The sequence below is a fragment of the Ischnura elegans genome, chromosome 3 (assembly GCF_921293095.1).
Source record: "Ischnura elegans chromosome 3, ioIscEleg1.1, whole genome shotgun sequence".
NCBI classification, from domain to species: Eukaryota; Metazoa; Arthropoda; class Insecta; order Odonata; family Coenagrionidae; genus Ischnura; species Ischnura elegans.
The window spans coordinates 101,882,009-101,895,617 of NC_060248.1; the positions used below are offsets into that span (position 1 = coordinate 101,882,009).

Consider the following 13,609-nt stretch of genomic DNA (forward strand, 5'->3'; position numbering starts at 1 on the left):
CTTCATTTCCAGGATTCACCCCTTGTCCGGCCGGTAACAACATTATAAAGAAAGGGAAAAAGATAAAGGGAAATGTTCGGGTCGAACTCGAAAAAGCCTTGGGAATTTTTGCGGGCCCATCCCCATTTTCTCTTCCACAGATTGGATGCGTGCTGCGATCCGCTGCACGCGCTGGATGAAGAGTGGGTTATTGGGAGGTAGGGCACAGGAGGATGAGGGAGGCAGAAACACTTCCCACTGCCCCAACACATACACTAACGCTCTTCATCATTTACTTTTTCTCACACACACACACACCTTTCCTGTCGCCCTCACTCCCTCGCTGCTAACTCCGGTGAAGACGAACGGTCGGTTAACGGGGAGAGGCGCGATCTGTTTGCGTGAACTTCACAAACTGTTCCCCGTTCGCTCACACCATCGCCGGGAAGAGAGAGAGTGTGTGTGTGGCCGAAGGAGAGAAGGGAAAGGCGTACCCCGTCAATAGCAACCGATCTTTCCGTGTCGATGCTCCTGCTAACCCCCTGCCCCACCCCAACCACCACCATTCCACCCACATGCCGTTTCCCACACCTCTTTCCCCTTAAAATACCCTCCCACACCCCTTTAAAAAGCTCCCGTTCCCCTACCCTCCAAACCCTCCAAATATACCAGAAGCCATCCCGTTTAATCAATGCCATACCCATTCAGCTTCCCACGCCGTTCCCTCCTTCCCACCTTATCCATTTGCTGCCTGACCTCTCTTCTACCAGTTCCGTCCCCCACTCTGCCCGCTCCGAGGTTCACACACGCATTTCGATGCTCTTTTGTCTCGTTCCACCACACCCCCTTCCCCCAATCGAAGACCCCCGAAAAATCTCCCCAAAGACCCCTCTCCGGTTCCTTCCTCCCTAATCCCGTCGTTGTTCGATTGTCCAATTAGCGACCGATTGCCAATATTACCCCTCATCCCTCCCCATCTCGATTCTCTCCGGGGTTTTCTTCCTTCGTTCCCTTCTCTCTTTCTTTCTCTTTCCCGTTCGGAAGCGGATTCTTCGTCTTCTTCTTCTCGATATCTTCCTCTGCTCTCATTCGCTCTTTTTTTTGGGATGTATGAATGCTAAGTTAATTGATTTGTTTGTTTATTGCTACGTTTAATATTCATTCAGTGTTACAGAAAGAAGTTAAGTTCATTTCTCATATTGTCGGATGATTCATTTGTTACCCTTATATCGATTTCTAGTGACCCATGAATGCTGACTGAGTTCATTGTTATTCACTGAGTTAATTGAGTGGTTTTTTAATGTTACGTTTTATCTACATTTGGTGTTAGAAGAAATTCAGTTCATTTTTCATGTAGTTGAATGATTCCTTTGTTACCCTTACGTCTATCGTCAATGCACATGCCTTTTAAATTGATACTACGATCTAAAAGAGTTCAGACTCCTTCCACAATTAATTAATTTATCAATATTAGTATTAACTTCCGCCTTACAAACACAGAAACCTTCCCACCTTCCTCCCAGTTTTCCCCTCTTCCATTTCGGCCACCTTTCCAAATTAATTTATTTTTCTTCCTCTCCGACCCCCGCCATCAGGTGGCGCTGCTCCGATCAACGATCGACGTCCCCTCTGCTTTGTTTTGGTGGCTCGCTTGCACGACTGCTATCATTTCCCCAAAAACCAAGGATTTCGGAGGAAGAGTCGAGGGAGGAAGAAGAGAAAGAGAAGGAGCTAACGGGGCGTGGAAGTGGTGTGGTGTGCCGAATCGAGAGTCACGGACACGAAATGCCATCCAAACGAAGTCTCAAACGTACGGATTTCTAACGTGTGGCTCTGATTTTAAAGCGAAATTCACTTCCCGTTCCTTTCAAATCCGCAAGTTTCTAAAAATATTTCTGAATTAAGAAGCTACCCAAGGTATTTTTACGTAGTGAATTTACTTATCTTTAAAGTTTGTTGCGTACATTATCGGATCAACGATGAATTTTTGCTTGCGTCAATGAGCGAGTTACCTTAACTCTACTGCGATTACCTGTACACCTGTAAGTAAAGCAGAGCACGCTCTGTTTCTTTCACACAGGAGTAGTACTGTGTGGCCGTCTAGTAAATTTAAATAATCAAAGCATGATAAATGCATTAACTCAATCCCAGTGCTAAAATTGTTCGTCGGATATCGACCTTCACATATTAAACCCTCTCCCAATTACCATAATTAATTATTATATACAGATAAGTCTAAGGTATGAATAGATGTAGTCGGGGTTATCGATTTTAATTTGAATAATTAATTTTTGAAAGACAATTAAGTAAATTACTGGTATAATAAGGAATAGCCATAAGTATACTCCTCAACGTTATGGGTCAAATCACTGGCAATAATAGGCCCTTAATAAAACTAAAATTAAAGATAGACGTAGATAAGGATATCATTTACTCGCCTAATCATGTTGAACTGCATATGATAATTTCTACTCCATTCTTTGGAGAAGGTATAACTATAAAAATCTATACTATGGTCAGTCCTTGAAGAATTCCACAAATTCTCTATTAGCTTTCAAAGAAGTAAGCTGGAAGGGAACAAAGAGAGGAAGGAATGAAGAATAAATACAACAATTAATCTCAATGGAAAATCCGTTTATTGTTAATTAAAATGCACATTCCGTGCACAGGAAAGCCCATTCTCCTTAGAGAAAGAGAAATTCTCCCGTGAAGAGAAAGTCCATTCTCCGTAGGATATGGAATACACTCAAAGAAAGAAACCTTTCAGTGCACCTCTTGCAGTGCCCAGCGATTGCATAATAAGAGTCATTCGTAGCAATATTTATTAATTTTACTTTCTGGTGATTATTTTCTATCACTATTATACCTGTTATCCACATATAAAAGAAAATGAGACCATATTGCATCCACACGCTTGCCGCGTCGCCGCACTCTCCGCCGCCGCCGCCCGGAACCGGAGTCGACCGCACGCTCGAAAAATGATTTCAAATTCGGGTTTACATGTTGGTGCAAGGTTTTACTTAAGATTCACAATGTAGAAGCTTCATAAAATGACGTCATATCAGTCACTTGGCGGAAGTTCGGGGTATTATCTACTTTTTCTCTACGTTTATGTAAAAAAAAGGGCTGAAAACAGGCTCCGCCATTTTGTTATATATCTATGGCTATTGATGAAGCAAAATATTTAAAAACCCTTCAAATGAAAGAAAAAAGGTGTCAATTAAGATGGTATAATAGTTTTGTCGATAAAATTATTCATAAAACCACTGCACGAGGATAAAGTTGGCAGTTTTCAGAAGAAATCGAGGGCGGTCGTATTTCGCTAAATTTGTTCAACTTTGACCTCACATATATTGTTACCGTGAAAACACAGGAAAGAAATAATCAAGTAAGATATGCACAATTTAATTGAAAATATGTATGCGAAGTTTCAACTTCCTAGCTCAAAAAAATCGTTTTTTCAGGTTTTGGCCAGCTTTTTTCGATTCTAGCCCACTTTGCGTCGTCTCTTTTTCTATCCAAACATTAATGGTCATATTAGAAAAATCATTAGGCTCGTTCAAAGAATGGCATATTTTCCTGATGGCTTAGCTCTCTTCTTATTTGAAAAAAATTATAATTAAAGTTTCGCCCATATCGACTTTAAAAAAAAACATTTTTTAAATTCTAAACTTCAATGCCACCGTAAAGAAGGCATTTCTATGGCCTTTGCTGCTGCACGTGTCACTTCAACCGTTTCTTCTCAAGGTTTTCAACAACTTCACACCTTATCTCAAGCAATAAAATTATAAAATAAACAACTCTAGCATGCTCCTAATGCTCATTTTTTGAATTCAAGTCCCTAATATTGTCACAAAATAAATTCAAGAGTCGTCTCTTAAATCTTCATTCTTAGTCAGCAAGGGGAAGTGGATGTCGTATCGTGTTTTAGGAAACTTTAAGTGCTTTCCAACTATGGGAATCAGGCTCAAGGACCAAGAAGACGTAATTTTATATATTCTTTAAAAAATACTTGTTCTTCCCTGTCAAACACTCCTAAGGTGGCTCGTAGAATACAATGTAGGTAAATATTTCAAGGGAAAACGGAAAAAAACAATCAACTAGAAGGGATGTTACGCTTCTGACCCCAACTCACCTTCATCTGGAATAATGAGTTATATTTCTTCTTTCTTTTCCGTATTTCAAGAATTTCCGTATTCGTATCCATGTCAATATATTCTCACCTATCTTTAATGACGCAGTCATCTCACCTGTCTCTTTTGATTCGTCCCATAAATAACAAAAGACCTTTTAGGACTACGAGAAATAGAATTTAGAGCCAGTTTGCAACTCGGTAGCCCCTTCGCGGGCGTCGGTTTTGGGCGTGGGTACTTATATTTTGAAGAAGAACCTTCACACGGGGGTGTAGCTTAGAAATTTCCATTTTTGCTCGGGACTTGACTCCTTTCAAGGTCTATGCTTGGCACACAAGTATAGACCTTGAATGTAGTCAGCTGTCAGTCCGAAGCGCTTCAGCTCTCCTTCAAAGTTCTCCCACCAGAGGGAATTTTCCCTTCACTCGCTGGAATTCTGTACACTCAAGGACCTCCAAGTTTTACTTTACACCGGACCGGACTTTACACTTCTAAAGCATTCACCCATTTGCGCAGTCCAGTGTACCTTACGCAAAATTACAGCGGTATGTTTCCTCCTAGTGTTCCTGCAATTGTACATTCGTTGCTGAATCCTGTCATCTTAAATGATACAATCGTCAGTACCCTCAATCACGTATATCAGAATATTTAGAAATATCTCGTGTGACATGGCCTACAAAACCGGCAAGCTATCGAAAGCACATGTGCCCCTTGCGCTGACACTTTGGATCGTAGAATTTTAATTTTCAGCGTTTCAAGCTGTTCATCAGCAATGGCTTTCGTTGTGTAGGTACTGGAAAATATGATTTCGACATTCACAAGAAAATCGCCACAGTTAAAGAATTTCTACAGCAAATTATAAACAGGCAGTGCTTCATGAAATTATTTTCTACCGATGCCTATTGCACAAAATAGGGTAATCTCTTGGAATATATATCACCAATCACGCACACGTCAATCTTTTAACAGTGTTTCGCTGACGTTTCCTACATCTACATCTACATCTACGAGGCATCTACGTGCAAGCCACCACCAGGGTGTGTGGCACGGGGTGATTCCACAACAGGCATGCAGCACTCATACTAGCCTTAATCGGGCACGCTCTCGCTTGCTGGACACAGGCCAAGCACAGAGGACAGCGAGATTTTATTTATTTTATTTTTTATTTTATTCTCAAACCACCGGATACAGCTCTTATTGGCCATTTTACACCGGGGTGTTCAACAAATGTAACAAGTAAACGTACACAAACAACCATGCCCTGGACCGGAGAAATCTACCCAGGGGGACTCGAACCCGCGAACTCTTGTTTGGCAGGCGAGAAAGTTACCCCGCAGCCACCGAGGCCGGCAATGCGGCCGGCCGAGATGCGGTCAGATCAGAAGCTAGGACAGTGCTAAGGACCATAACACGCTACTGTGGAAATAAAATTATTAGTTATCAATATAAATTTTCTACGGACCATGAAAGTCACGCGTCACGCCGTCCGATGCGCGTGAAAATTTTCACGCTGCCGCATATGGTCAGCCCACTCGATCGACGCATTCTGTGTATACGGTCATCATCTCTATCAGGCCATCTCTGATAGAAATGACCGAAATACTCGTGCGCGACGGGATGACGCATATGTGCCAACGTTCGAACGGCCAATTTCAAAACGGGCAGGCACGTAGAGGCCTCGCGGATTCGGAAGATGGGTTTCTCCGAGACGAGTTAACGACAGTAAACGGCCTTGACTTGCAAGGCGAGCCTAACACAGAAATATTGAATAGGCATCACCATTACGACCGTCTGGGCTCGATCTCCTCCCAAAGGTTTCCCGTCCCCTCTCCTCCTTCCGCGGCGATAAGGAAGCCGTCCATTTGCAAGCACGTCGCGCTTGGACGGTCCACGGCAGCGCCATCGCGGAATATGATCGCGCTCCTCCACTAAACTCCGAGAGTCAAATGAAATGAAATGTACATTTTCCAATGTAAGGTTAAGAAGATTTTTTTCAGCCGGCGCGTATGGTTTCCTACCATTGGGAATGCATTGTCCGATACCGAACATGCATGTATAAGTAATGCATGATTCGATTTGCACATATCATCCAGGATTGCAATTTCTGATCAGAGGAAATTGAATCAAAACTTTTGGCCGTATGAATCGAGTTGGATAGAAATTTCCAAATCAAGATGCATGAAATTGTATAACATATGTGAATGGATTGTTTATTATCATATCATTAGGAGGGGAACACACGTTATGTGTATTTTTAAAATACCAATAATTTCCATTGCAAATTGAATATTTTTTATATTTTCATGTATAAAAAAATTTTACACAACCCCTTGTTTGACGCATGCCTATGTTTTGAGTTGGCTCACCGTCAAAGATCCCAATTAACTCTATTTTTTTACGATTACCAAATTTGAAATCATTGAATGTTAAAACAGTTAATTAATTTGAAAAATCAAGGAAAAAGGCTATTTAGATGGAACAAATGAAGCGCGCTGCAAGGAAGAACAATGGGATTGATGAAGTAGCCTTATTAGACTGAACTTCTGAAGGAGAATTCGAAACCTACTATTTCAATTGAAAGGTAAAAGAATTTTTTCAACTAAACACATAACCTTTGTCGTTGGAAAAGAATCGCGCGATATCGAACATACATAGCTTACAAGTCTTCAGTTTACCATTTTCATATTAGATACTAATTATAAATTTTAAAAAAAATATTTTTTTGTTGCAATGACCTTGCGTCATTGTAAATTTTTAAATCGTGATGAAGAAACATGCTAAAATGTAATTAAATCTCTTAGAGTAGTTAATAATATATTATTTTTAATAATACGCTTTAAAAGCAATCTTCCCCAAAAGCCATTTCTTAAAAAAAAAATCATGATTCTTTGTTTTTAACTTACACATGGGTTCGAGCTACCTCATTCCCGTACCACCACAATTATTAGGTATTCTTAAGTAATGAACTCTAATTCTTTGCTGGCCTCGATAGCGACGGGGTAGTCCTCTCCTGCCAAACAAGAGGTCGCGGGTTCGAGTCCCGCCTAGGTAGGTTGAATAAATTTAAATGAAATTGAACCATTGGGCTCTTTGATTGATATTGGCATAATTTTAAGCTAAATAATTTATCGAGGAGACAAATTTGTGAAAAATTAACTCTTCTGATGAATTAACTTGGCAGAAAGAAACTTATAGTCATGATGGCAACAGTCAAAAAGAATCTGATTTAAATATAGTATGCTGCAGTTTCCTAATTCCATTGTCTTATGCTTCGTCCGCTTATCCTCCGTGGAGTAAAATGCACCATGAGTCGGACCTGGTGCACCGTCGCTCCTTTCCACCTTTCTGACATCCTTGGACCCCTTCCCCAACGTTCCCATCATGCAACATTGTTCATGGTGGACACGAGATCGAATCTTCCAAGTCTCTGTAACGAGGGTATTTTTTCTCTGGCCCCACGTTTTGCAGGCCCCTTGAACTTTTATTTTCTCAAGCCAAGGGAACACCTCCATGGCTGCGTATTAAATACGGGTTTATATACGAGTAAGGTAGCTATGTTTAGCGAGAAGAAGCGCACGTATGTATCCTCCAAGAGAATATAGCATATATACACGGCCCCTTCCATCCCATACCGAAGAGTGCCTCTCAGAGCGCGTTTGTATTCGTGTGTGTCTTTTGCATGACCCTTACGTGTGTGTTTTTTTCTCCACCTGCTCTCCTATCTCCCAAGAGCGGACCTCTCCAGCTCATCTCTCTGCTATCCTCCTCCCCACTCTGCACGCTCCCTTTGTCCGAAAATATTTCTAGAACAGAAATTGAAACGTGTACGTGTGTATGTGTGTGGGCAAAATATTTTTGGAAGGAAAAAAAATTAATAAGTTGGGGAATAAAAGGAAAATATGGAGAAAAAAAATAATGATTAAAAAAATATGCAGAGCAGCGAGAAGGGACTTTGAAGATCCAGAGCTCGCCCAGCGGAAAATATGTCCTCTTTCTCTCTCAGTTACCCTTTCCCTCGCCTCTTCCCACGTCCCTACCTCGCCTACCACACTGTCGCTTCGCTCTCTCGTGTCCCCGGCTTCATCCCTGAAAAGTCTCCTACCGCGGAAAGGGCTGGGCAGGAGCCAGAGTTCAGTCTCCCAACACAGTGCAGCGGACCGTGATTCGATCTTCGGCGGTAGGGAACGTTTCTACTCCGCAACTCGGATGCCCACGAGGGTACTTCAACGAGAGTATGTCAAATGTACATTGTGCCGCTCATTTTATATGCATGCGTAAAAAAAATGCCATTCTACCTGTATCGTGGTCCCAATCTGCTAGCATAGAATCACACTTAGCTCTAAGTTTTAAATTGTATTTCTGGGAAAATACTGAGGAATACTTTAAATATTTGAGATAGAAGTAGTGAATTGTATCCGCTCTACCAATCCCTATACCCTCTTTGCAATACAAACTAAAAATTTTAATTAATAGCGTAACTTTTAAACGCGCAGAACGCGAGAAACTCGGATAGGTCGAATGGAAGTGACGCGTGTTCTTAAAAGATCACCTCCTGTTATTTTTTGCGAAGCTTCAACTGATTCAAGATACTACACATAGCATATTCCATAATATACATTTGTTCCCTAAGAAGCCTGTCAAGAATTTTCCGATTGCGTGCAACTTTTGCGTGTCGATAACGCCACAAGTTGATTCGAAAAATATTGATCGATGTCCTAGATTAAAATCAAGTATAGATTTTCGTGTTATAAAAAGAGCTTTAGAGAATCAAAGAAAAAATATGAGCGGAGGAATAAGACGCGGTCTCCGTAAAGAACAAATGCATCTCTAAGTGCGACTTCGTAGAAGGATGCAGAAGGCATTAATCAGATTGGCTTCTCTTACTCATAATTCCAAGTCCTCATAGGACCATAACATCTCAGGGCGGAGAGTCGTTTTACACCAAGAAAGGGCTAGGAGTAAAATTACCTCCCTTTTTCATTATTTACTTTTGAAAATGTACACCTGATCCTAAACATCTTCCAACCTCATTTTACAAACTGGCGAGGACAGTTATCTATTGATTATGACCCGGAAAACTCACTGCCCACCATACAACTCATTCTGAGAAGAAGGAACTCCATTGTTCTTGCTCTATGGCCAAGTAATTATCAAATCTTTCCCTCATCCTCTCAGTATATGCATGTTTTCTTGTAAAATTCACATTCTAATTTCTTTCACATATTATTGCATCTTAGTGGGAGTGCTCCAGGATAGTCAAAAATAGATAAATTAACTCGTAAAAATTCGCTTAAGAACATAAAACCAGAAATCAAAAAATTGGTAAAACTCTTCCCTTAGACTCGTTTAGAAAAACTTTACGGGAGTCACCCGCAATGCCCAAATTGTGCGAAAAATCCACAAAGAAAAAATCATTCGTCTTGACCGGGATTCGAACCCGGATCCCTCGATTTCAATCGGCCGGAAATCGAGGGATCAGGGTTCAAATCCCGGTCAAGGCGAATGATTTTTTTCTCTGTGGATTTTTCGAATAAAAAGATAAAATTTATCGTTTTGAAAGCTCATGGCAAACATGCTAGAAACATAGTAGGTACTTCCTCAAGGATTGGCAAGAGTCTTGAGAGAAGATAATTTTTTCCCCTCTCTCCATTGGCTATCGATACTATCATAGAATCCAAAATTCAAAATCCAAATTTGGAATTGATCCAAAATTGGAATTTATTTCATTCCGTGAAATTAGATTTAACTGGCTACAGTCTCCAAGGGCTCAGAAGGAGCGCCATAATCCAAATGGAGAACCATATTCTCGGCACCTTTCCATTACTTCCTATGAAATCCAATCGTAGCCGTTTTGATGTTTAATCAATTATCTCACTTGAATGACGGAAATCTTGTATACTTCATCTTTACTTATAGGGATTATAAATGTATTCCGTGTCAATGGTATCCGTAGCGGATTAATGTGACTCACAGGGCGGTCCATATTAACCAATTTCCGTGACTGCCAATTGATATGATTTAACCGGCATTTTGTAAAACTGTGCATCCAGGGAATAAACTCTTCTTCAACGTAGAAATTCTATTATCTATCCGGGACCTGATGATTTTTTCACGGCAAATTTTGAGAAATAATGTTTTTACTCGGCTGAGGAATTCCATTTTCGTCGGATCATTAACCTCGCAGTCATCTGAATCACAACATTCCCCGCCTCGCTAAATCTCCTACAAGCACATTCTCAAGGCCCAAGCGCAATTCCGCAGTCGTTCTCAGAGCTTGAAAGGCGACGGTAAATTTGCAAATATTTGTTTTCAAATAGTGTACGTTTGCAGACATTTTCCTCAAGAGGGTAGACCAAGGGCGTTTTTGAAGGCACCAAATGTCCATTTAACATGATTTCGTTTCCAAATGATGACGAAAGACGATTCCATATGACAATTTATGAAATACCTCCAACAGAGGAGATATCTAGACATCATCTCCGAATTAAAAAAAAAATGAGCGTCGAATTTCTAATAACACTCCCAAGGGGACTACATAGAATAGGCAAAATTCCACCCCATAGAAAGCTGATTTCTGTTGCCACTTCGGTCGTATTTTATTAGGCTTTCAAAAATGTCCGCGGCAAGGTAATGAGTCCACTATTTTCCAGTATAATGTTTGTTATGCGAGGAACAGCATTCAAAAGTTATGAATCGGATAGACCACATCATCATTAATGTCAATTTCGGTTGACATCCCTAATTATACCATATTTCCCCGTGAAACTCGGATCAATTTTTCCATCAGAGATACAAGTGACGACTTTTTTAAACCCATTCAAATGCGCGGTGGGTGACAACTCTGGTCTAAATAAATCAAATCGTTTCATATAATAATTTATCAGTTCAGTAGTAAAAATAATACGAAAAATAATGAGCTATTGCTACTTGAGATAAGAATTAAACTAGGTATTAGAACTTATTAAGATCTAAGCTTGAGGTAAGAGTTGAGCTATTGTATTGAAACTTGCTATTGTGGCCCCGAGGATACGGAGGTTTATTGCAACGAAACGTGAGTTGTACCCACGATCATATATAAGCCACAACATAAACTTTTATTTCTCATTTTATGAGAGCCATTTCATCACATTGTGCCGAACACGATTGAGTTTATATAAGCCTCGGAGCTGGTCCGATGAACCAAATCTTTCAGTGAATTACTACTTGCTCCATATTATGGTATCCCAGAAAACAAGAAGCACTATTTTCAAGCAACAAATTTTTCAAAAACATATTTGGGCGTGCACTTTGTTCGATTCCGATTATGATTCATTTCTTTTCATTATTTGACAAGCTTATCCACCACACCTCGCCAAACACCGTTCATTTATTTGAGCATGGTACTACTGGTTCACTGCTCGCTAAAATTTTTCATTATTTCGGTGAGCGTACCATTCTGTTCCTTCGCAGACATGTTTTTGAAAAGGCTTGAAAGTATATTTCCTCCGATAGGGATTTATCCTGCTTTATATATGGCTCTGGGCTGTGATTTCTAAATCGCAAAGTGGTAACTTCGTAAAAACACGCATATTTTTTTCCAATGCACTTTTTTTCGCTGCCGAAAAGCTATTCCAAATAAATTTCACACCGAAAGATGCCGGGTTTCATTTTATAGTATAATGCGAGCAATAAGAGTGCCATCTTTCATTTGATTCTAGACAGGGCCGGTTTTAACGGGAAACCAAGTACGCGGCCGCGTAGGGTGCCAAGCAAAAAGGGGCGCCTAAACGCTGGTTTTTAAGCCCCAAATATATCACATTCAATATATTAGGGCAATCACGTTATAATTTCACGCTGATATTGAATTCTCGACACCTATACCTAAAGTATTTGTGTTTATTTTAAAATGTATCCAGAGGGAATCCCTACTACCTCTCAGGTTATTTTTAAGAGGGATGGGGCAGAATTTTGTTCGCTTACACTAGAAAAATGTCTAGAACCGGCCTTGATTCAAGATAACACAATTTCATTGCACCGAATAGAAAACATTTTTAAGGTCGCGACGATAAATTACAGAGGCAAAGAATTAATCGGGCATTGAATCTTGTTTTATTCCGAGATTTCCACACCGCACAACAGCATCTTCGGAAGTACCTTTGCAAAACAGGCGTATTATCACAGGGGCATTACCATAGCCGTCCCCTCTTCCCCTCGCCTCCCTACCCCCTCCCCCTCGAAGCCCTCGAGCCATTCACCGCGGCTGCTGTTCCCCCACCTCATTTCCTCCTCATTAACCTCCACACATCCCTCACAACCCATTGCCCCGACTCCTCCTCCCCATACCCCCTACTCCCCTCTATCCCTCCTCGTCAACTATCGACTTTCCCTCTTTTTCTTTCCCTCTAAAACTTTCCTCTCTTTTCCCAGCCCTTGCCATTCATAACACACCGATTTCCTCCATTCTCACCTTTATAGTCCTCCCCTCGGCTAAGACGAATGGATCTACGTAATGAAATTACGTTTTCCATTACAATTATTAAAGTAGCCTCCTGATTAAGGTAGGTTTCCATGGAGTACTTCAGAAGCATTCTGGGAGCCTCCCCATCCTTCATGTATCTCCTTCAATTCACTGTAAGGCCCTCTTTCTCTCTACCAGTTAGACTCCCTTTCATTCTATCTAATAATCCTATGTTCTTCCTTCCTCTCCCTCTTTTACCTTACATTCGACCCTCTAACACCGTTCCATACATCCCCTCCCCTATAATTACTCCCTCCATCCATGATTTCTGACTCTTCCGTACCTCCTCTAGAAGTTTCTGCCGAAGCTTTCCATTAACGAACAAAAATTTTAGTGATCGACGGAAGCAAAATATATGATGAAGTAATGGAAAAGGGAAGGTACTAGAATCCTAAAGGGAAGACTGCCATTGATTGAAATTAATGAATAATTATAAGTAGGAAGTCAGATACGATTTCTCAGCGCCTTACGTGAAGGAACTTTTCATAGGTTCCAAGCAGGGTGATAGAGTCAAGGAAACACTTTCATTGAAACATCTTCATGCTCAATTATAGAAAGTTGGATATTATGGCTTCCCTGCGTGTGACTCGGGAAAATTTTCATGGTTCTCCAGAGTTAAGGGATCCATATGATTCTAAATGGAAACAATGAATACATTAACCTATCCGTAAATACGGAAAATTGATTCTTTCAATTATGGGCAAAGGAAATTACTTAATCCTGCACCCGGAAAGTCTTTTTTAAATGAAATTAGCTTAGGTCAACATTTCACCAATGTTTCTATAAGGTACATTAAGTAAAATACCATTAGCGTTACATTCAAACTCAATTTTCATCGGAGAACCTCTTGATAAGCTACAATCAGGATCACAGAGTTAACTGGTATTTGTGTTCAAATATGAGTTGCACTGTCACTTTTTGAACTCGAGCCTGAACTTATTTAAACCTGAAAATTTAACACAAGTAGACAAAGTCTTGGCAGTTACCTTAATACATGTAC

At 40.6% G+C, this 13,609-nt stretch overlaps 1 protein-coding gene across 1 annotated transcript in view; it reads left to right on the forward strand.

Annotated features, from left to right (window-relative positions):
- Nucleotides 1-13,609, forward strand: part of LOC124155236 — a 553,184-nt gene that overhangs the window by 205,812 nt on the left and 333,763 nt on the right. The gene's annotated exons all lie outside the window — the stretch shown is intronic.